The sequence below is a fragment of the Myotis davidii genome, unplaced genomic scaffold, assembly GCF_000327345.1.
Source record: "Myotis davidii unplaced genomic scaffold, ASM32734v1 scaffold272, whole genome shotgun sequence".
In the NCBI taxonomy this organism is placed as follows: Eukaryota; Metazoa; Chordata; class Mammalia; order Chiroptera; family Vespertilionidae; genus Myotis; species Myotis davidii.
The window spans coordinates 1,084,893-1,106,752 of NW_006283634.1; the positions used below are offsets into that span (position 1 = coordinate 1,084,893).

The 21,860-nt window shown below is 48.7% G+C and overlaps 1 long non-coding RNA gene across 1 annotated transcript in view; it reads left to right on the top strand.

Moving 5' to 3' along the window:
• The window catches only part of LOC107183495, an 18,052-nt gene extending 10,089 nt beyond the window's left edge, over window positions 1-7,963 (top strand). Inside the window, exon 3 of the long non-coding RNA XR_001514289.1 lies at window positions 7,952-7,963. This is a non-coding gene — a long non-coding RNA (uncharacterized LOC107183495). The remainder of the gene's footprint in view (window positions 1-7,951) is intronic.
• Window positions 7,964-21,860: the final 13,897 nt, after the last annotated feature.

A 21,860-nucleotide genomic window follows, 5' to 3' on the forward strand; every position in this document is an offset into this window, starting at 1 on the left:
GACAGTGAGAGGGACAGGAGAAGAAATAGACACATGTCTCTGACTCTGCAAAAGTGACCTGTGACCACCTAGCAAGAGAAGTCAGCAAGCACGACGTCAGTGAAAGGATCATGCGTAACACGCAGACACGGCTTGACTTCCCCCCAGAGGAAGAGCACCACTCACTTGGGCAGGCGACTGCACACCTGAGAGTGACATGGGAGAGGCGTGGACGCCACAGGGGCAGTCAGAATCTCAGAATTGATGGAGAAAGATTAAGGAGACACACAGAGCGCAGGCTGCCATGGCGGGAGTGGAGTCTCCATGGGCATGGGAGTCAGAGACTCGAACCAGCGCTGGGCTCTGTGAAGGCAGAACAGCTGGGCCGGCCCTCATTGCTCTGGAAGCCAGTCTGGCATCCTGTGCCCATTTCAGCCTTGGCACCATGGATTGACCCTGCAGCACCTTCAGGGGAGGAAGTAGAAAGGTGATGGCAAAACCATTTTCAGTTCAAGTAACCACCCAAAATACAAGCCTGTTTGCCATAAGTCTGAGACTTCAATGGTATGAGAGAGGGTGTGGGCTTTTCCGAAAGTCACACAGCAAGTACGGGGTCAGCATTCGACTCCATGTCTTACAACAAAGGCTCGTGCTTGCTTCACTTCTCACAGGGATCATGGCAAACAATGGGTCTCACTGTTCAGAGAGCGCGTCCAGGCGGAGATGAGTGAAGATGGGGGGAGGGAGTGGAGATGGGGGGGGTGAGGTGCTGCTTACTCATGGAGAGCAAAGCCATGCTCTTTGCTTTAGAGCCAGCTCATGGCAAGGTGAGCGAATGCCCTTTTCCTGATCCCATTCCAGGGGAAAGACAAAATGGTTTCCTATGGAAATTCTTAGGAGTGAGTCGTGTACGAAGAGATTCGAGGGAAGTCTGGGTGGCGTGGGATATGAACCCTGAGGAGCTGATGGCCTGGGGGGGCCTCCCTCTGAAATCACACACTGAATATGCGCACTTCTCTGTGACCAATTACAACTCAATAAAGCTGACAAAAATGGATGCACAGTTGAAATATTTCCATTTAAGAAATACAACAAATCAGTCACAAATTGTTTAGTAAAACAAAGGAAATTTAGCTTTACATGGTGAGGAAACAACTATCGAGCTTGAAATTGTGGAATTATGGGCAATTTGGAAAGAATTGAATGTAAAATGTACAAAATGATGAACTGTTGGCCATTTGCACACACATTAATGCTGCAATTAGTAAGTATCACCACGACCACACAGCCATTACCTGTGTATCACCCTACTCAGAGTTTGGTTTACTTTTATACTGGCACTTAAAATGTAATAAATTAAACATGATTTATCAAATAAAGTTAATTCAAGCACTTGAACTAATTTTCAAATATGCTTCAACATTGAAAATATAATTTAAATATTGGTTATGAACACTACCTGAATTTTTTCAATTTAATGCAAGTGATTTATCATTTCCCCAGGTCCACACTGGGAAGAGGTGTCTGCCCCGGCCACCGCACTCGCCTTGCCGGCCTCTTCCTGCCTTTGGAAAGACAGCAGTAACACGCTGACTTGCTCCATGGAGCCCTCCACCCTTCCTAAGGTCTTGGCACAACGCCGAGCCCAGCTTATTTGTATTTATGCACAATGTTCTATCTTCTTCACCTAATTACACTTTACGTTGATTTTATATGCTTTATGGGAGCTATTTCAGAAGTCACATCTGCCCTCCTATTGTTTATATCTGCAACTTTAATGAATGGAGTTAAAAAATAACCCGGGCTTTGATTTAAAACGTCTAACCTTTCACAGTCCAATGCACCCTCCCAATCCATCAGCCACAATGTCACCCATTTCCCAGCAGCCACGCCTCGTCTGTTCCAGAGCGGCCCTGCGCTGCAGTGTGTGGGTAAGGGAGTCCAGCTCATAGAAAACACTAACATTTAATCCCAGGAAGCGCGAAAGCACAAGACAAAGGAGAACATAAGATATCACAAAAGTAGCACAGATGACCTGGATTTAGGTAAAGAACATAAAAGAGACAGTTATCCAATTTAGAATAATAATAATAGCAGTTACAGGTTAACAGAAGAAGAAAAGGGAAAACAAACTGAAGGGAAGAAGGGAAGTGGGGATCAGAACTGATACTTGTAGAAACAGGCTACGTTGAGCCGTCACCTCCACGTGGGATCCTCCTAAGGTTCTATGAGGCTAGAATTTCGCAGACGAGGAGAAGGACTTTTATTCTGGAGAAACTGTGGTGTCGGGTCTGTGGTGGGGCTTGGAACAGGCACAGAGACCAAACCAGTGTCTCCCTGAACAGGAGCTGGGCTGGTGGGTGCAGGCGCAGCGACCCGCAAGCAGCCCCATGAACCCTCCCCACGGGCCTACTCACCTAAGGTGGGGGCTTCCCTCCTCGCAGGAGGGGACCACGGCCCTTCCTGGGAAACAGCTGGGAAGCACAGGGGCCGCGGTCAGTTTAAATGACACCGTTCCCATCAAGAGAAGGCAGGTAACAACTGATCACAGAATGTGACCTGCGGGCCAGACTCGGACTAGAAGGGAGGAGGCCTCACCGCACAGACGGCCATTGGGGACAAAAACAACCTGGTCCCAGGCTGCCCACCAGAGGCAGCTCGCTCCCCGCAGGGCCCTGCCTGTGGCCTGGCCTGGGCTCAGACAAGCAGGACTGGGGTGGGGGGGGAGGGGGGCACGCCTAGCTCTGGCCCCTGCCCCTCCAAGTCCTAGCCCCACACCCCAGGCCAGGTCCGCCTGAGCCCAGTGCTGCAGGGGCCGACCCGCTGTGTTCACACCCCCCCCACCCCCCGCCGCGCGGCCAGTGCGACTGGCCTGTCCTGCCGTCCCTGCTGGTGTTCAGGTCCACACAGTGGCTGTAAGTCAGCTCTTCCGGCCACTCCCCGCAAGGGCTCCCCTGGACGGGGAGGTGGGGAGCTGAGCTGCTCCACGCGGGGGTCCTTGGGTCCTCCAGGCTCGTCAGTCTCCTGCAGGAAAGGGGTTCCATTTCTGCCTTAAAGGAGGAGCCCAAGGGGCAAGACTGGCAGTGGCCGCGGCTCCCAGGTGCCCAGGCCCCTCTTCTGAGGCTGCTGGCCAGACGCGCTGGGCTGGCAGGCAGGTGTGGGCATTGTGTCCAGCAGTGGCTTCAGCGTGGGGAGCAGTGGGGCCTGGGGAGAACCCGAGCAGGAAGTCAGTGGTTACCGGACAAGGGCTGCATGGTCAGGGAACCGGGGGCAGGGGGCAGGAGCACCGGGGCAGGAGCCAAGCTCTGCACAGGAAACCCAGGCCTCCCGCGAAGTGCGGGGGGGAGGAAGAGGGATTCTGGCAAAATGAATGACTGACCAGTCTGGGAGACCGCTGGGTCCCCAAACGTCAAAAATCACCCTGCATCGCTGACTCTGAATAAAGTACGAAGCAAGAAAAACAGTTTAAGACACTTCAAACAAAGTGATCGAGACATTTTACAAACTTAACAGAAATTGTTTAGTGTAAATGCTTTAATGGTGGGAAATTCCCTAAAATTCACTAATTTTTTGCTTTTGTAAACAATAATTAAAGCAGGTTGGAAAGCAGTGTTTCCCTTTGAGCTACAGTAATTACCTGAGAAACTTATACACAGGGAGGGAGGAATGGAGGGAGGGAGGGAGGGAGGGAGAGAGGGAGGATTGAAGAAATTTTATATTTCTTAAAAAAAAAAATTTCTCAAATGCTAGCTCATTAGTTTTTCCCTATACCCCATTTTTAAACATTTTACAAAGTGTTTGGAGACACATCAAATCCTATGGAGTGCACAGTCAGAGTCTACAGGAGACGCTTCCTGGCAGCAGTGGGCCTCTGTGCGGGAGTCAGGGATCCCAGCAAAGACCTCCCGGCTCTACCCTCTGCCCAGAGCATGGCTGCCAGTGGCCGTGCCGCCCTGACCGGACTGTCCCACAGTGCAGGTCTGGGGACTGTGGTGTGTCACTATTTATTTAGGACGCTCTCTGCTGTCAGGTAAGAATCCAGGTGGCAGTGGGCTGCTGAGGCAGGGGCCGGGGGGCCGGGGGGTGAGCAGGTATTTGCAATGGAACTGGGGACAGCGACTACACTCTGTTCAACACTTCCACCTCCGCTGGAGAGTAAGATCCACACTGGTGTCTACATCAGCATGACACTATTCCCGACTCATAAGAAAGTGACAGAAAAACTAGGAAATTATAAGTGGGAGGTTTAATAATGGCAGAATGTCTTTTTTTTAAAAAAAAAAAAAAGTAAAAATGGAAAATGAGGCTGGAATCAGTGAGGTTCTGAGTGGCTCATTTGTAAACCAGCCAATAAAAACCACTTACTGCCGTGAGTTAACGAAATGGTATTTGCCGCAGCCAAACAAAGGCTCCCAGAAAAAACACATCCGGCCGAGACTCCTGGCTCCGGTGAGAGCAATGGCTCACAGATTTGAGAATTGGGGAACAGAGCAATAGTTACTTTAAAAAACAACAACAGCCGGTGATTTGATGAATCAAGAGGTGATGTTGACACTGCTCAGATGTTGTTTACTTGAGGACTGAGAGCCAGGTTTGAAGTGATTAAGGAATCAACCGATCGGAAGTCTCTGTGGACCATCAAGAATCCTTTCAGAGAAGCTGAGGAACACGAATGGACTCTGATGGGTGGTGATAAAAAGGTGTGCAGCAGGAAAAGGAAAAATAGGACACGTTACAAAACTTGTGAAAATGTAATGCAGTTAGAGCCTAATGACCTTTATTGTCCTATCCATGCAGGGACTTTGTGGATCACCTTTGACCTCTATGACTTGTGACTTTGTAAATAACAGCTCTGTTGGCTCTTAGGGACATAACTACCATCAGTCATGTCAACTCTTGTCAGAAATGGAAGCTAGATATAAAAATAGAATTCAGACCTTCCTCACTTCACCAAAGTTTAATAAAAGCTTAGCAGGGTTAAAATTTCACCTGGATTTTTTTGAGCACAGGACCAAAACCAATTTTTTTGACCGAAAGTAATTGCCTCAACTACTTTTAATTATAGACATGATACTACTTCTAATGAATTCAACCTAAAATTAGAAGGTAGCCTATTGCTTGCGTGTGGAGTCGGTGCTGCCACACAGTCATTTCCACATCTGAGGTTGGAGTCTCGAGCACAGTCAAGCTGCTCCAAACACTCCCATGCTGTCAGAAGGTACAGCGAGAAGGGAGCTCGCCACTCTCAGGCACAGTACTGGGTCTGTTTCCTGAGCCCAAACCACAGGTCCAGCTGTGGCTTTTGGACCTTGATGCAAATGTAAAAAAAAAATCATATTTCAAAATCAATTTAACTGTACACCTAACCTTCAAATAGGACTGATTAATATATAGTTCTAGAGGCCTAGTGCACGAAATTTGAGCACTGGAAGGGGGTGTCCCTCAGCTCAGCCTGTGCCCTCTCGCAATCCGGGACCCCTTGGGGAATGTGCAAATGCTGGTTTAAGCCCCTGAAGGGTCCCAGATTGTGAGAGGGATATCCAACTGCCAGTTTAGGCTGGCCTGTGGGGATTGGTCATAAACCCCCAGTCAGACCTCTTCCGAGGGATGTAGTAGTGCACCAAGAGCAGGAGGCCAGGGAGGAGCCAGGACTGGGGGCATCCTGGTCGGCTGCGCCTGCTGCCACGGAGGTGGGAGAGGCTCCCGCTGCCACAGCTGCCCTCACCAGCCATGAGCCTGGCTTCTGGCTGAATAGCCCTCTCCCTGTGGGAGTGCACTGACCACCAGGGGGCAGCTCCTGCATTGAGCATCTGCCCTCTGATGGTCAGTGTGCATCATAGCGACTGGTAGACCGGTCATTCTGGTTGTTCCAGTTGTTTCGTTGTAACGGTCGCTTAGGCTTTTATATATGTAGATAATGGTATAGTAAAAGGTGAACATCAAGATCAGAATCTAAGAGAACTCTGCAAATGACTTCCAGGTGATAAATTTTAAGTTTGTGAATTTATACCAGTATTTCACAGTACTTATTTGTGTGAAAAATCATTTTGTAGATGAAATATGTTAAATATTATTATATGTAGCACTAAACACTACATTTCAACCTCCATTAAGCAAAAGATTATCCCCCCCCCAAAAAAATAATACTGAGATCAACTTATTCTTATTTGGACTGTTGTTATTCTCATTTGGATTCTTATTTTTTCATGAATTTCTGATTGTTCTCTCTCTTGTTTTTAATTCTGCACCTTTACCCTTTCTTTTGGATTTTCCAAGTATTTGCATATCTGTTCAATCACACCTTGTAATTTTTCTTAGTTCATGGGAGATAGCATTCATGGGTCTGAAAATGTCTTTGTTTTGTCCACATATTTGATGACCTTTGACTGGGTGTAGAAACCAAGCCTGAAACTTATTGTTATTATCATTATTGTTATTTGTTACTTAGGGTTTTTTCTCCACACCTCTGACTTTCAGTGTAACTAAAATATGTGCGGCCATTCAGGTGCTCGTTTATTAATAGACATCTTATTATAATTTATTTTCAATCTGGACTATTTTACAACTTTGAAATACCTTGAATATTGGCATTTCATGATCATAGATCTAGGTATGAGTCTCCACTTCATTTTTTTCAGCTCTCTCTATGTCCTTCCTATGATACAACTCTGGCTTCCAGTCTCGGCAAATTTCTACCTCTCTGTTAAGTAGTCAAATATAGGATATACTATAATAATCCTGAATGTCTATTTTATCCTTTTTAAAAAATTATACTTCCCAGCTTTTGGGATTTTTTCTACATATTGGAGAGTCCCTCAAAAATTGTCTTTCTTTTTTCCATTTTTATTTTTCAAATTTGCAGTTCTATTTCTAATTTCTTAGAACTCTTTCTGTGACTAATAATTATAATTAGTCACTCCAAGAATGCAAATGTGAGTGTTGCTTAATATTTAGTTAATATTTCCTGATAGATTTTTTATTCCTCTAAATATTCCTATTTTCTTACCTTATTTTTTTTTCCTTTTGTGTTAATTGTTGGGTGATGTTTCATTATCTAGTCTTATTTAAGTTAAGGCAGTAAAGAAAACCTGTATGTGCTTAGGTGTCTGGTCAACTAGCTTTTGTTTTAAGTCAATAGGATGAGGTCCTACCCATCACCTTGGAAAAATCCTACTAGTTAATGCTAAAAAGAATAAATTTTAATCTGGTTTGATAAAACTCACCATATCAGCTTTAGTTTTACAAATCATTTCTATCATTTCAATAGAGAATAAGGCTCTGATATGTTTACGTCGGCTAGTGCACACAGGCTGCAGAGGGAGAAGTGGGTAAGTCAGCGGTCCATACGCACACCTGTGTGGTGTCCCCCCCTTGCTGCATGTCTTGCTGAACATGGCTCACTTCCTGACTGTAGGAGCATTAGTGTATGCTCTATACTGTGGCTTCCTCGCTCTTGCTAATCCAGAAATTTGCTTTTGAAAATATGTTCAGTATGGGAATACCTTCATGTTCTCTTTGCCTCCATATTCCTAATGGGGTCCTGAGAAAGAAGAGATAAAGGGAGGCATGGCTCAGTCTGCCACCTTGAAATGGAAATACATTCTGCATATATCTATGGAATGCCTACCATGGTGAAAAACCTTGCTATATTTTTATGAACAGAAAAAAATGGTCTTTAATGTTATAATATTTACATTCTAATAGCTATGACAATTGATAAGTATACAACTAGTTACAATATAATTAAAAATTTTTGTAAGTCACAGGAAGAGAAAAAACATACCTAAGCACATACAGGACCTAAGCAATTAAGTCCAGCATTAAAGATAAAAAAGAGGCAATTTTACAACGAGGATGTGGGTAGAATATCACAGGCAAAAGGATCTCGTTAGCAAAGGCCTTTGTGCAGCAGAAAAAAGGACAGAGTCCAGGAGAATGTGAGTGAGCAGGTTGTTAACTAAGGAGAGTTTAGAGCCGAAGGCCAAAGGCATGTTATTCAGAGCATTGTCATCTTAGGGGAGTGTGGATTTTACGTTCTTTGAAATGTTTTATTCAGGGGCATGGAATGGTTTAATTAATGTTTTAGGAATATCATTTTGTTTTTTTGAAGAGAAAGTTTGGAGAGGAAAGGTGGTAGGAGGAATGTCAGGAGCTGATAAGAATGATTCAGGCGTGAGACCGTGACCTGAGCAGATATGGTAGCAGAAGAGAAAGAGAATCAATGCTATTTGGGTGTGAAGGAAACCACTGAGACTTACTGATACATTGATAATGGGAGGTAAGACAAAAGAAGAATCCAGATGACTCTTGAGTTGTTTAGTACAAAACTGACTGTGTTGTGAGATTTTTATGAAAATGGAACTAGTTTAACTTTGGATTCATTAACTTGAACATGCCAGTAAATCATTCACATGCAAATGCCAAGACAAGAAGGCCACACTGAGAACTTAATTGTTTTATTAGCACACTAAAAGCCTGGTGCAGTGGATTTTTGCCCAGGGGCTGAGGTGGGGTGGTCCCTCAGCCTGGCCTGCACCCTCTTGCAATCTGGAACCCCTTGGAGGATGCCCCACTGCCAGGGGTCGGGCCTAAACCAGCAGTGGGACATCCCCCAAGGGATGTAGCAGTGTGCCAAGTGGCAGGTGGCCAGGGAGGAGCCTGAGCTGGGGCCGGGTGCTGTGCCACTCACGCTCATCCCTGCCCACTGCACCTGCCGCCACTGCTCGGTAGTGCTGCCTCAGAGTCGGGAGAGGCTCTGGCCACCACAGCTGTGCTTGTCAGCCATGAGCCCAGCTTCTGGCTGAGTGGTACTCCCCCTGTGGGAGCACACTGACCACCAGGGGAAGCTCCTGCATTGAGAGTCTGCCCCCTGGTGGACAGTGAGCATCATAGTAGTGACTGGTCAACCAGTTGTTCTGGTTGTTCCGGTCATTCAGTTGTAACAGTTGCTTAGGTTTTTATATATATTAGAGGCTCGGTGCATGAAATTCATGCACAGGAGAAGGTCCCTCAGCCCAGCCCGCACCCTCTCCATTCCAGGACCCCTCAGGGGATAGAAAAATAAGGGTTTTGAAATACAACCTGGTAGGCTTGAAAGCAACAACATTTGCGTAAAAGGGCATAAGTTGCAGTCAGCAACAAAACTTGGTTAATATTCTTTTGTTGGAAAGGCGTGGTTTGGGCAAAGGAGGGAAGGAGACCAGCTCTATAAAAGGGAATGTCTGATTAGGCCGTTCCCACAGCAGAGAGGGGCAGGTGCGGCAAAGGTTCAGGCTGTCCATAGGCAAGGATGTCTGTGTGTGTGGGACACCAAAGGACACTTGTCACGCCTGAAACACAATTTGCTAACACTCACAATTGTGGGACTCAGGGAGAATCACTGTTTTTAAAACTATTAGTTCCCTGACATATAAAATATACATACATATAAATATACGTGCACTCTTCTGAGCTTCCCCTGCCCTCCACTTAATATTTGGCTATGACCTTCTTTTCATGTCAACGAATTGGATGTGCAGACATGATTTTTTTAAAAAAATATTTTTATTGATTTTTTACAGAAAGGAAGGGAGAGGGATAGAGAGTTAGAAACATCGATGAGAGAGAAACATTGATCAGCTGCCTCCCGCACACCCCCTATTAGGGATGTGCCCACAACCAAGGTACATGCCCTTGGCCAGAATCGAACCTGGGACCCTTCAGTCCGCAGGCCGATGCTCCATCCACTGAGCCAAACTGGCTAGGGCTACAGACATGATAACACATGGCTATAGTGCTATCCCTGACTGTTTGACATTACTACGGTTTACTGCACTAACTCTTGATTGTGGGGCAGGTTGTTTCCGGTTTCCCCTGGCATCAACCACTACAGTGAACATAATTGCTTATTTGACTGTTTACTTAGGACACATTCACAGACATGGAACTCCTGCCCCAAAGATAATTCACTTGAATTTTGATCCACATTTCCAAATTGACTTTCTAGAAAGTGCTTCTGTTTGTTTAGTCCATTGGTTTTAAATCAGATTACACTCCCACAAACGGGGTAAGAGGAAACTGTTCAATGCGCCTTGGGCAAATCGCAAATGCTTGCTGAACTTGAGCGACCCCTTCCCGGCATAGTTGTCTGTGTGCTTTTCAGGGCACTTTTGAAGGAAGGAAAGGGATCTGGCACCCCTACTGCTCTCCCGCAGGGACAGAGCTGGAAAAGCAAAGTTTCCCAAGGAGGTGGAAGTGCAGCAGGGACCCTCCCAGCCTAGGGAGAGGCGCACCCAATGCCCCCTGAGCTCTGGGGCTGGGGCGGGCACATGGGGCAGGTCCAGCCCTGGCAGGCCACGGGGTGGAGTGGTGCAGCTTGGCTGTGTCCCCCTCTGGCCGCATCCCCGCCAGCCCTGAGAGGTAAGAGCCACCAGCACCCTTCCTTTCCCCTTCCCTGGCTGGGCAGACGGGTGGGGACAGCGGGTGGTAGGGAGACTGTCGCTCCCAATCCTGACTCCTAAACTCCACACGCTGTGTTACTGAGAAACCTTAGGCGGGGACAGGCCACCAGGCACAGGACCAGGGGGATCTAGGCTGGAGGGTGAAGTCCAGGGAGGCGCGGGTGGCACGGCCGGCACGGCTGAGGGCCCTGTGTGGGTGCGGGCATGTGAGTGTATGTGTGTGAGTATGTGTCGCTCGGGTCCACGCCCATGCACACACCCACTCCAGTGTGCAACCTCAGCCACCAGGAACCTCTGCAGAGCCTGCCGTCAGTTTTGATGCATCCAGTCCCAGCACCAAGCAAGTCTGAGAAATTTTCCCTAGACTGCCTCCTGCCTCCTGCCTCCTGCCTCCTGCCTCCCACCTCCCACCCCACGCGCAAGGCGCCCCACCTCCATGCACCTCCTGGTGACTGTTTGTTTCGTCGTTTTAGACATGAACTCACAACCCCCTCCCGCTGCCAGCCTGCTGTTCGGTTGTCTGTCTGGTCGTTTAGGTCGTGACGGCCCCTGGCTTTTTATATATCAGGATAGATATGAAACCACATGGCTGGGTGAGATGACCTGAGGAAAGAGAAGGAAGAGGGAGGAGGAGAGGGGACAGCATTTGCACTCAGGTCAGATGGAGGCAGTGGAGCTGGCAGCAGAGATGGAGAAATAATAAAATGAGGAACCTTAGGGGAAAGCCAGTCATTCTGAACTCAGTCATGAAAGTGAAGGGGAAACAATTCAAAGAAGGAGCTTCCGAGGGAGAAGCAGAGGTTGCTCGAGGCCGGGTGATTTGTGACGACGGCAATCTCCAAGAGCACAAGCTGATCGGAGTATTTTAAAGAGTGAATGATAGACAAGGAAGTGGTCAGAAAAAGAAACTGCAGAAAATTATTGTAAGAATTTTAGACATAAAGGGTACAGAAATGAACTGAGTGGGCGCACGGGGTGAAGGAGAATTTTGTATATTTGCTTGTTTCTTTGATTATACAATGAAAGACATTTCATCTTATTATGTGAACCTTCTGCCTTTAACGTTCCAGGTGGCCGGGGACAGGGGGCCACTTGCCTGGGTACGTGACCAGACTCGCTAGCTTTTCCCAGTCTGACTTCAAACTATTGTAACTTTATGTGTGAGCCACGACAGGGCACCTGTTAGAAAGCAGGGGCTTTGGGGGATGGAAATCACCCACGAGAGGTAGAGACAGATGGTTGATAGATGAATAGATAAATAATTGAGACGGATGGGTAATAGATGGGTGGACGGATGTAATGATGCAGGAAGAGAGAAACTAACCAGACAGGCAAAGCCAGAGAGAGGGCACCATGCGCAGGAGCACCCTCCCTTGCCCGGGAAAGAACAGCCCCGTCTGTTCAGTGACAGGGGAAGACGCTCTGGGAGGTGCACCTGCAGGAACGGCTCCCATCCTCCATGGACACTCGATGGCCAGATTGTAACGTGGAAGCGGGGGAGGCACTGACAGAGGGTGCGACCTGGAGTAGGACTGAGGACCGCCTCACTGGTGGGTGGCTACACGCCTCTGAGCTGCTGCTTTGCTGACTGTTCCGAGCCAAGCAGTCGCAGCACCGCCTGCAGTCACGTGGCTCTTTGTACCTGCTGCAGAGACGTCGTTCCCACAGCATAAACTGCCAGAGGCCGTGGCTCCTCTGGTGCGGCATCACTGACACCGTGCGGAGGAAGCTCATGACACACATTTGTTCAGTGAATGAATGAGCCAAGGAACGGCAGCCTCGCTCCCAAAAAGGATCTATGGGATCAAGAGAATGGCCAGTGGCCTGCAACCTCGCTTTTGGGGGGAAAAGTTAACTTTTGTCGAATTGTGCATCCTCTCCACGTTTTCCTTCTGTATTTCTTTCTCTCATCCAAATACAATAAAGCACGGAGCCACCATTTCAGGCCAAACCCTTTTGAAAAGTATTGCTCCCTAATGTAAAAGCTGGCTTTCAGCCCAAATGCCTGTAACTGATTTAATTGGACAAATATTAGAACGGATTAAAATTTTAATCACAGATCCTCTGAGTCAGATGCTCTGTCAGTTAATGGTTGCATCCCGGACGCCTTCTGGAGATCGCTGGACTCAGCGCCTCCCCGAGGCCCTCCCACAGACCACGAGTGCCTGGATTGACTCCACTTTCGCTTCTGCTCCCAGGCAGCGGGTGCCCAGTGGCACAGCCACTGTGGCCTGAGCAGATGTATGAACGGTCCCCAGCGTGTGTGCCCACAGCTGGGCGCCCACTGGCATCACTGCCCCGCTGCGCTGCTGGGCCCGTCCCTGGTGCCTGGCTCAGGCTGATGGCCAGCGCCCTGCGCATGCTCGCAGCTGTGTGGGCCCCAGTGGACTCACCCTAGCAGCACACGTGGCCTCGTGATCCTGCAGTTTTCAAGAGCCTGAGTACTCATCTCCTGGGTGCTCTAGCCCTTTCAAGGATGAGGCTCCGTCAGGCTCAGGGGCTTCCTGTGCTGGAACAGTGAGGCAGGTGAGGGGAAATTATCTTCCCCAGAGCTTCCAAAGTCATCTCCGCAGCCTTGGACTCCTAGACTGAGAGAAAGGGTGTGGCCGCCTACAGGAACCAAAAGGTTCCTGTCCTTACCTGCTTCTGGGAGATGAACCTGAGCGCCACTTGCTAGATGCAAGCGGCAAGCGCTGTGCAAAGGCCTGGGGTCAGTTCTGGGGAGAAGGAGCCTCCAGCTTCCCAGCTCCACTGGTTTGGGAAGTAGAACCACAGCCTCCAAGAGACATTATCTTCCTCAGTGCAAGGGACACAAGCGTGGTTCGCTGCTCTCCAGACCGCGGGGAGAATGCCGGGGAAGCAGGGGGCATGCAGAGGGAGGGACCTGATGAAGTGAGCCTGCCCTGCATCCCTGGGAAGTCACAGCGGCCAGGCTCGGAACCGCCTGGGGTGCCCCACAAATCCAGGACCGTGCCCATCGGATCCCGCTCTGCACACGGGGACATCATATCTGACCACATCGCACACAGCAAGTGGACATCTTTCCCTTCTGTCAAATTAGTTCTGAAATATGACCTTCAAATATTACACTACTTAAAAAATCACTGAAAGAGACTTTTCCTGATCCCCAAATATCTGTTCATGTTGTAAATTCCAGAAAAGACTTAATTTCCAAATGGTGTCAACTTTTCTCTTTTCATTGAATTTCACAACTTTTACTATTTGTTAATAATTTTTGCTGATTGATAGAATAAAAATAATGTATGAAAAAAGCCAAAACTTTAAAAACAACATTTCTTTCCTTTGGGTACCCAACACCACCTAACATTAGAGGATAAATATTAAGAGTTTGGTCAAAATCTCAACAGACAAACGTAACCCCTACCACCAGGTGTTGGACTTCACAGCGAGCGGCGGTTGGAGCTTCACGTGTGTCAACAGCACAGCAACAGGAGCCGGGAGCACGGCCATCAGAGCAACGCTGAAGGCTGACATCTCCGAGCTCTGCTCTGAGCTCCCTCCAGGCTCTTGCTACAGTGACCGGCACAATGTCCGGGGCTTGTGCCTGTGACAGTTCCCACTCCCGGAACGGCTCACACATGAGCAAGTTAGGAAGTTGTAGGTGCATCTGCTGGGACTTACAGAGACGGGAAAGACACAGCCCCTTTCTCTGGAAGGGCTAGGTGAGAGTAGGTGGGGCGTGTGGGTTACAAAGCCTCTTTCCCAGTAATCTCCCTCCCAGCAAAGCTGAGGAGGAGAGAACATGGAGAAATGCCAGCCCTTTCTCACCACCCCTTCCCTGTTCACTGCCAGACTATGTGGCATCAGTGGGGCTAGTCATGCAGGCCTCCCTGCCCTGGCCTCTGGCCCAGGAGGCTGTGTGTCCATAGAGTCAGAGCTACTCTGTGTTTTATGTTATTTGTAGATGATATGATAGTATTTTAACTGATACCTATGTGTATTGTTACTATTGACTGGCTACATTACAGTAGTATTCTAAAAAGAGCCAAACATGTCCTATGTGTTATCTCACATGACACAACAATATAAAGTAAGGATTATTATAAGTTAAATATTAAAGACACAGCCCAGAATCACATAGGTGCTAAGTGGTGGAGCTAGGAGTTGAACTGCCGGGAGCCGGTCCATCCTTGCTGTTTCAAGGGACCTGGCATATATGGCATACTGTTCTTAATATGTTTGCTCACCTTCTTGGCACTATGTGTTTTAACCAAGGTCACCTCTCTGAGAAAGGTTGTTTCCCCAGGTAGGGATTTTCCCCTGAAGTTAGGGAGGGAATAAAACCTCTTAACCCCTTCCCCAGCAGAATCCTAGCCACAGCAATCAAACAAGAAGAAGAAATAAAAGGCATCGACACAGAGCCTACATACAGAACCTAGACACAAAACCTAGACACACAGAACCTAGACACAGAACCTACACAGAACCTAGAGACAGAACCTAGAGACAGAACATGGCAAAAGATCCTAGACAGAAACTGGCAACAGAACCTAGAGACAGAACCTAGCGAGAGAACCTGGCTGAAGAACCTAGAGACAGAAATTGGCTGAAGAACCTAGACAGAACATGGCAGGAGAACCTGGACAGAACTTGGTGACAGAACCCAGCTACAGAACCTGGCGACTGAACCTGGCTGGAGAACATGGTGACAGAACCTGGCTGGAGAACATGGTGACAGAACGTGGCTGGAGAACCTAGCAAGAGTACATGGACACAGAACTTGGCTGGAGATCCTGGCTAAAGATCCTGGCAAGGCTGCTGATCAATTGAGCGCTGTCTCCGTGTCATTCCTTCTTCGCCAATTCCGTCCACACCTTTGGGGACCCCTGGACCTGCTGGGGTTGGACCCCAGCATTGAACCAAAATCTGTTTGATTCAAAAGTCTGTGAAGTTATTTTTGCCTCAGTGCTTTCATGATCAGAATATTCCCATCTTAGAGGGAGGGTGTCTGTGAATTCTTTCCAAGTATAACCTCAGGGACCCCTCCCGTGCCCATGGCTGGCGGGGAACAGAGCATTTAACTGACTCCACTGGCTAGGAGCCCCAGTCCTGGCCTTAGAACCACCCACTTCCTGCGAGGACCTGGCCAGTATCCAGGCCCTCGGGGCTGGAGGTCCCTGGCAGCCCATCCTCAGGCCCAGAAACACATCCTGAAGGGAATCCCGATGGCTCTTGCTGACCAGTTGGGACCCTTCACACTGCAGCACTAAGGAGAAGAGAGAGGAACGCAGCCTTTGTAAAGTCGCATCCCTGGGAAGCACGAGGGCCTGTCATCCGCCAGAGGTGAAGAGCCGCCAATGAAAGGAGGCCTGGCGAGTCCCTGCGGTGCTCCTTCCCGCGGGAGGCGGAGCGTTCTCTCCAGGAAAGAAAACCTTGTCCTTTGTGTCTACCCTTTACTTAATTCCATGGCCTCGGCGCCCTTCTGGTGAGGCTGGAAGTCTTCACCCGCCTCTGCCCCTGCGGAATGTTGGGCGGCCCCGGAGAGGGTCCCCTCTCCCCCGAAATGGGAAAAGCCCGTGAACAGGCAGTGTGGGAGACCTCCGTGCTCGGGCATCTCCGGTGACAGCTGGACACGGAGCAACAGGACCAGGGCAAGGAGTGCCTTCCTCTCACCGAGACCCCTGGAGAGCAGCGGCTGAGGCCGGGCTGGGCATGGCAGGCTGAGCTCCCGCTCTGCCACGGGCCCTGGGAGCCCTTTATCACCTGTTATTCCTTTGGTCGCTTTCCTTTAAAAAAAAAGCTCACGTATGTTTGTAGAATTAAAGGAATTTATATTTAAACTTTAAACTATGACCTAATAAGTAAAAAGCTCGCGAACATTTGCAGGACTGAGGATGACACGGCCGGACAGGCAGCGCTGCCCGCGGCTCTGCGATCATCAGTCTCAGGCACCGCCTTCAGGACACAGCGAGCGATCAGTCTGTTTTTAGAGGAGAAACCGGCACAGTGCTTCAGAAGTGCTCCCCAGTCGGACCATGGGGATTCTGGGGTGCGGCCTGCCTCTGCCTGTGGTGAGACCAGGGCGTACTGGTGCTCCGGCCCTTTCTCCCACACGGTCTGCTTTCAGCCAGAACAGATCAGAATCTCCTACACGGAGAGTAAGGGTCATTTACTGACACACAAACACCCTATGTCCCTGAGCCCAACACATGCCTTGAAGTAGACCGTGTTCCAGGAGGAAGGGCACCACTGACAGCCTAGTTTTAGGAAACTGTGAAACCATGGCTGCGATGCAATGTCGGTGGTGTCAGAGCAAATGCCAGGCCGTCTCAGTCTGTGCGAGCAGCTCGCCCACGGGACCAGGACAGGGCGAAGCATCACATCTCGCTGGAAAATAAAAGCAGGCAAACTTGCCAGAATCTGTAATTAAAATACCGTCAACATGGATATCATGCAACAAAAATAGAGATTATTGTGGGCACTTATTTGACCGTAAGCTCTTTCTTGTCCCTGTCCCCTGCCTTTTGTTACTGACCGGCCTTGTTCTGCAGCTGGACCAGCCTGGGCGCCCTGCTACCTGCCTGCTCGCAGCCAGAGAGGCCAGCCCCACAGAACAGCAGCCCCTGCTCCCATGTGGGCCGGGCTCCCCATCAGTGTCCTGAGTTCCCCTCTGTTAATGTTTCCTAAGAATATTGCTTCTGTGATGATGTTTTTCTCTAGGCATCAGCAAGTGTTCTTCCTCTCTTGGCTGGGTTGGTATACTTGGCATGCAACAGGGCCTAATGGGATGCTGATGAGAAATCACCAGGAGGCCTCATTCCACTGGCCACGCCCCCGTCCCTCTTCCTGTTTCATGCAGAATCCCATGAAAAAGTTTGGACTTTTATCGTCCCTTCCCTTCCTAACTTCCCATCCACTCTTCCACTGCAATGAAGAGCTCTTTGCCAGATTGCACATGGTCCCGGGGACGGGTCCATTCACTGCAGTTTGGCCTTTCAGCAGCATTTGACAGAGTCACAGTGCTTTCTAGAAACACACACTTTCTTTGCCTCAAAGGAACCCAAGACGCTGGATCTCCTTCCTACCTTGTTACCCTCTTCTCCTCCTTGGTGGCTCCTCCCCACCAGACATCGGACATCACAGTGCTGCATGCATCTTGCTCCCTGTCTAGCGCACTCTCCAGCTAGGCCATGGCATGGGGTCTCAGGGCTTTAGCTACAACCCGTGCACAGATGACACTCAACTTTACCCTTTCCTGGAACTCAGAGTTACAAACTGCAGATTTACAATGGTCAGAACTGCGTTTTCAACCTTCCTCCTGTCAGTAAATGTGCCATTTAGTAAATGAGTTAAGCCATCTGTTTATTCCCCAAATCTTGGTCATCATTGATACCTCCCCTCCTCTCACATGACGAATTCAATTGTTCAGTAAATGCAAAGCCCTCTGCATAGATTATCAAACACCTTCCCTGATAAACCAAACTCCAGATCCCAGAACGCCGCACCCTTCACCTGTTGCAATTGTGTCCTAGCAGTTTCCCGCCATCCCTGCTTCATCATATTCACCAGGCACAGAGCGGCCAGGCTCTTCTTTCAAAAGCATGAGTCAGATCTCGTCACTCCACTGCCCACACGCTCCGCTGGCTGAGGCTTATCCTCAGATGAAAATGGAAAGCTCCTGTCCTGCCCTGTGTGGCTCAGTTGGTTGGAGCATCATCCCGTGCACGGAAAGGTTGCAGGCTCGATTCCCGGTCAGGGCACATACCTAGCTTATGGATTCAATCTCTGGTTGGGGAGAGTATGGGAGACAATGGATCAATGTTTCTCTCTCTTTCTTCCCCCCTCTCTAAATCAATAAGCATGTACTGTGTGAGTATAAAAAAAAATTAGAAAACTCCTTGCTGTGTGGCCTTCAAGACCGCAGGTGACATGTGGCCTGGCTTCCTCGGGGACCAGTCCTGGAACCACTGCTCTGGTTTTCTTCACAAAGGACAAGCCTATTCTGTGTAAGTGTTTCCTGTGCCTGAATTCACCTGCTAAATGACTGACTGCTTCCAGGAACCCATTCCCTGGGCAGGGGACCAACACCCAGACGCTTTTCCTGACTTTTGTAAAGAAGCTCACCCATGACTTTCAACAATGCCGCCTTGTCTCATGCTGTTCTTGGCATGTGTCACTATCTGAAATTAGCCTCCTAGCTTCCCTAGTCATTGGTGTGTGTGTATTTCCGTATCCCCTCTATCATCCTGACCCCCGGCCTCTGACCATGAGGTTCAGATAGTGAAGACCTCGCTTCATTTACTCATCACTGGATTCAGTGGACAGCTCCTGATTCTTTGCAAATCTTGGTAGAAAGATAACCGAGGGGAAATTGTGAAGGGAAAATAAACTAAGAAAGATAGAGCATGATTTCTGAGAAAAATAGTAGCTTGTAATTATGGTAAATGTAAATTCTCAGGATGTGTATTTTTTTTTTCTTTGAAGGATGAATGCATGGTCCAAATCCATCATTGCTGGGTCACTGTGATGGGACCAGCGGCCTCTAAATATGAAAAAAAAGCACGTTATCTGGAGAAAGAGGTTGCCAGAAGCACACGAAGTAGGAAGCAGAGAAGACAGATGGCGTCCAGGAATAGTCTCCCCCTTGCCTGTCTGTCTTGTTCTTTTATGAAGCAGTGTTCTGACAGCATCTGACCCTACTTCAGTCCTCCCCACCCCCACCCCACCCCAGCTATTTAGGCCTCAGCCCTCATCCTCATCCAGAGAAGAGTTTCTATTTATTGAATTCCACTAGATATGAAAATCCAGATTGAAGAATACTGTGCATTTAGCTTAGCACTAGAATCTTACTAATTAACATACATCTGAGGGCCTGCTGTTTCAAAACGCTCTAGGAACTCTGTTCAGACGTCGTGTGCTGCCCCTTCTCCTCAGAAACAACAGAGCTTTGTTTGCTGCTGCCCCGAGGTGAAGTGTGCAGGAACTGAAGCACGGGGAGGGCGAGTCGCTCAATAAAAGTGGCATCCTTATCAATAAAATGGGACTCCAATCACGTGGGTGCGCTCCTAATGACTCACGCTTTCACTCAATATCCTCAAACCCAATATCCTCAAACTTTAGGGCGCACGGGAATCATCTGGATTTCTTCCCGAAAAGGCATATTCCCAATTTTCAACTCAGATTTCAGATCTCCTTTCAGAAGTCATGGGTGAGGCTACGCTCTGTGCATGGGCATCAGACAGTGCTCCATGGCAGGGTCGACGGGGACGCCCCTTGGACAAACAGTGTATCACTTACACTACCCAATGGGAATCCACACATTGTAGGCATTTAATAACATTTGCCACATAGGAAATAACTAACCTGGAAATGTGGAGTCTTTTGACATGAAGTCACTTAAATGAAAAACAATATATCAAGCATTCTTGCAAATATCCTCATGATACAAATGACATCAAAGATATCCTATGAGCTGCAGCAGGAACACTAGCATCAACCCTTCAGGTCATTACTTCTCTCATAAAGTCCCACACTTGCTTTATGAACAGTTGCCATAAAGTCTTATGAACCACATCAACTCAGAGATGGACTGTTAGCCTCAATGCTAGCACACCACTAGTCTTCCCATTTAATCTTGAAAGTGTGGGTGCCCTTCACAGTCAGATAATGGGTATTGGTCCTTTATTTGGCCACATCAATATTTTCTGTCATTGCCTTTATTTGACTGACTAGAACACCTCTTGGCTGATCTGTAAAATAAAGGTACAGTGACTGTGGGTATGATTTAGATTGAGGTTGTTATTTTAGGTATTTGACTCTAAAATAGTTATCAATGTTTATTTTTTACTAGAGGCCCAGTGCATGGATTTGTGCACCGGTGGGGTCCCTCAGCCTAGCCTGTGGGGATCGGGCTAAAACCATCTCTCCAACATCTCCTGAAGGGTCCTGGATTGTGAGAGGGCACAGGCCAGGCTGAGGGACCCAACCCATGCATGATCGGGGCTGGGGAGGGACCGTCGGAGGGCTCTAGGGCATGTCCAGCCCATCTCACCTAGTCCCAATTGACCAGACCTCAGCAGCAAGCTAACCTACTGGTCAGAGTGTCTGGCCCCTGGTGGTCAGTGAGTGTTATAGCAACTGGTTGAATGGTCAAATGAATGGTTGGACACTCAGCATATTAGGCTTTTAACTCCTAACCACCTCGGTCTGCCAGCCTGGCTGCTCCCAACTGCCTCCCTTGCCAATCTCGTCCCCCCCTAATGCCCCTCACCAGTCTGGTCACACTTAACTGCCCACCCCCGCCAGCATGGTTGCCCCTACTGCCCCCCTTGCCGGCCTGATTGCCCCCAACAGCCACCCTCTGCTGGCCTGATCACTCCTAACTGCCCCCCTGCCAGCCTGGTCACCCCTCACTGCCCCCATCTGCCAGCCTGGTTGCCCCTCTGACCCCCGCTGCTGGCCTATTCGCCCCACTGCTCCCACTGCTGGCCTGGTCTCCCCCAACTGACCCCTCTGCTGGCCTGGTCGCCCCTCACTATACCCCTCGGCCAGACTGGTCACCCTTTACTGCCTCCCGCCCCGCCAGCCTGGTCACCCCACACAGCCTGCTGTTCAGTCATTTGGTCGTCCCTCACTAACCCCGCTGCTGGCCTGGTTGCCCCCATTGATCTATGAACCAGGAGGTCATGGGTTGATTCCCGGTCAGGGCACATGCCCAGGTTGCCTTCTCAGCCTGTTTGGTCATACGTTTGGTTGTGATGACCCCTGGCTATATATATATTATTCCATAAAATCAAAGAGTCATAATAAAAGTTCAACATCTTTTATGGTTGACAGTAAAGGGAACTCTAAATATTGCCTGTTTAGGGCCCCAGTCAAATACAGATAGCCTCCTCCCCACAGTGATTGCCAAAGCAGGACAAACCATCCTTGTCAACTCACAGCAAAGGTGCAAAATATGCTTCAAAGGGAGGGAGACAAAGGTGGGACCTGTAGGAAGAGCATAATGCCATCGTGCTGTTTGTGACTGTCTGAATTAACACTCAATCAGAGATCAAATCAAGCTGGCTTACAGGGAAGAGTGTAAATATCTTCATAACCTGTTCATTAAAGAGGTACTTATGCCCAGCCGGCGTGGCTCAGTGGTTGAGCATTGATCTATGAACCAGGAGGTCATGGTTTGATTCCCGGTCAGGGCACATGCCCAGGTTGTGGGTTCGATTCCCAGTGTGGGGCATGCAGGACGCAGCTGATTAATGATTCTCTCTCATCATTGATATTTCTATCTCTATCTCTTTCTCCCTTCCACTCTGAAGTCAATAAAAATGCCTTTTTGAAAGATGCCTTATAAATAGCTCCCTTTCCTCTTGCTGTTTTTATTAGTTACAAACGTACAGTAAACACCGAAGGAAAAACTGTGCGTTTATTTTCCACTCCTGGGGAGAGCCATCTGTAATTTTTAAAAATTCTGATTAACTAATA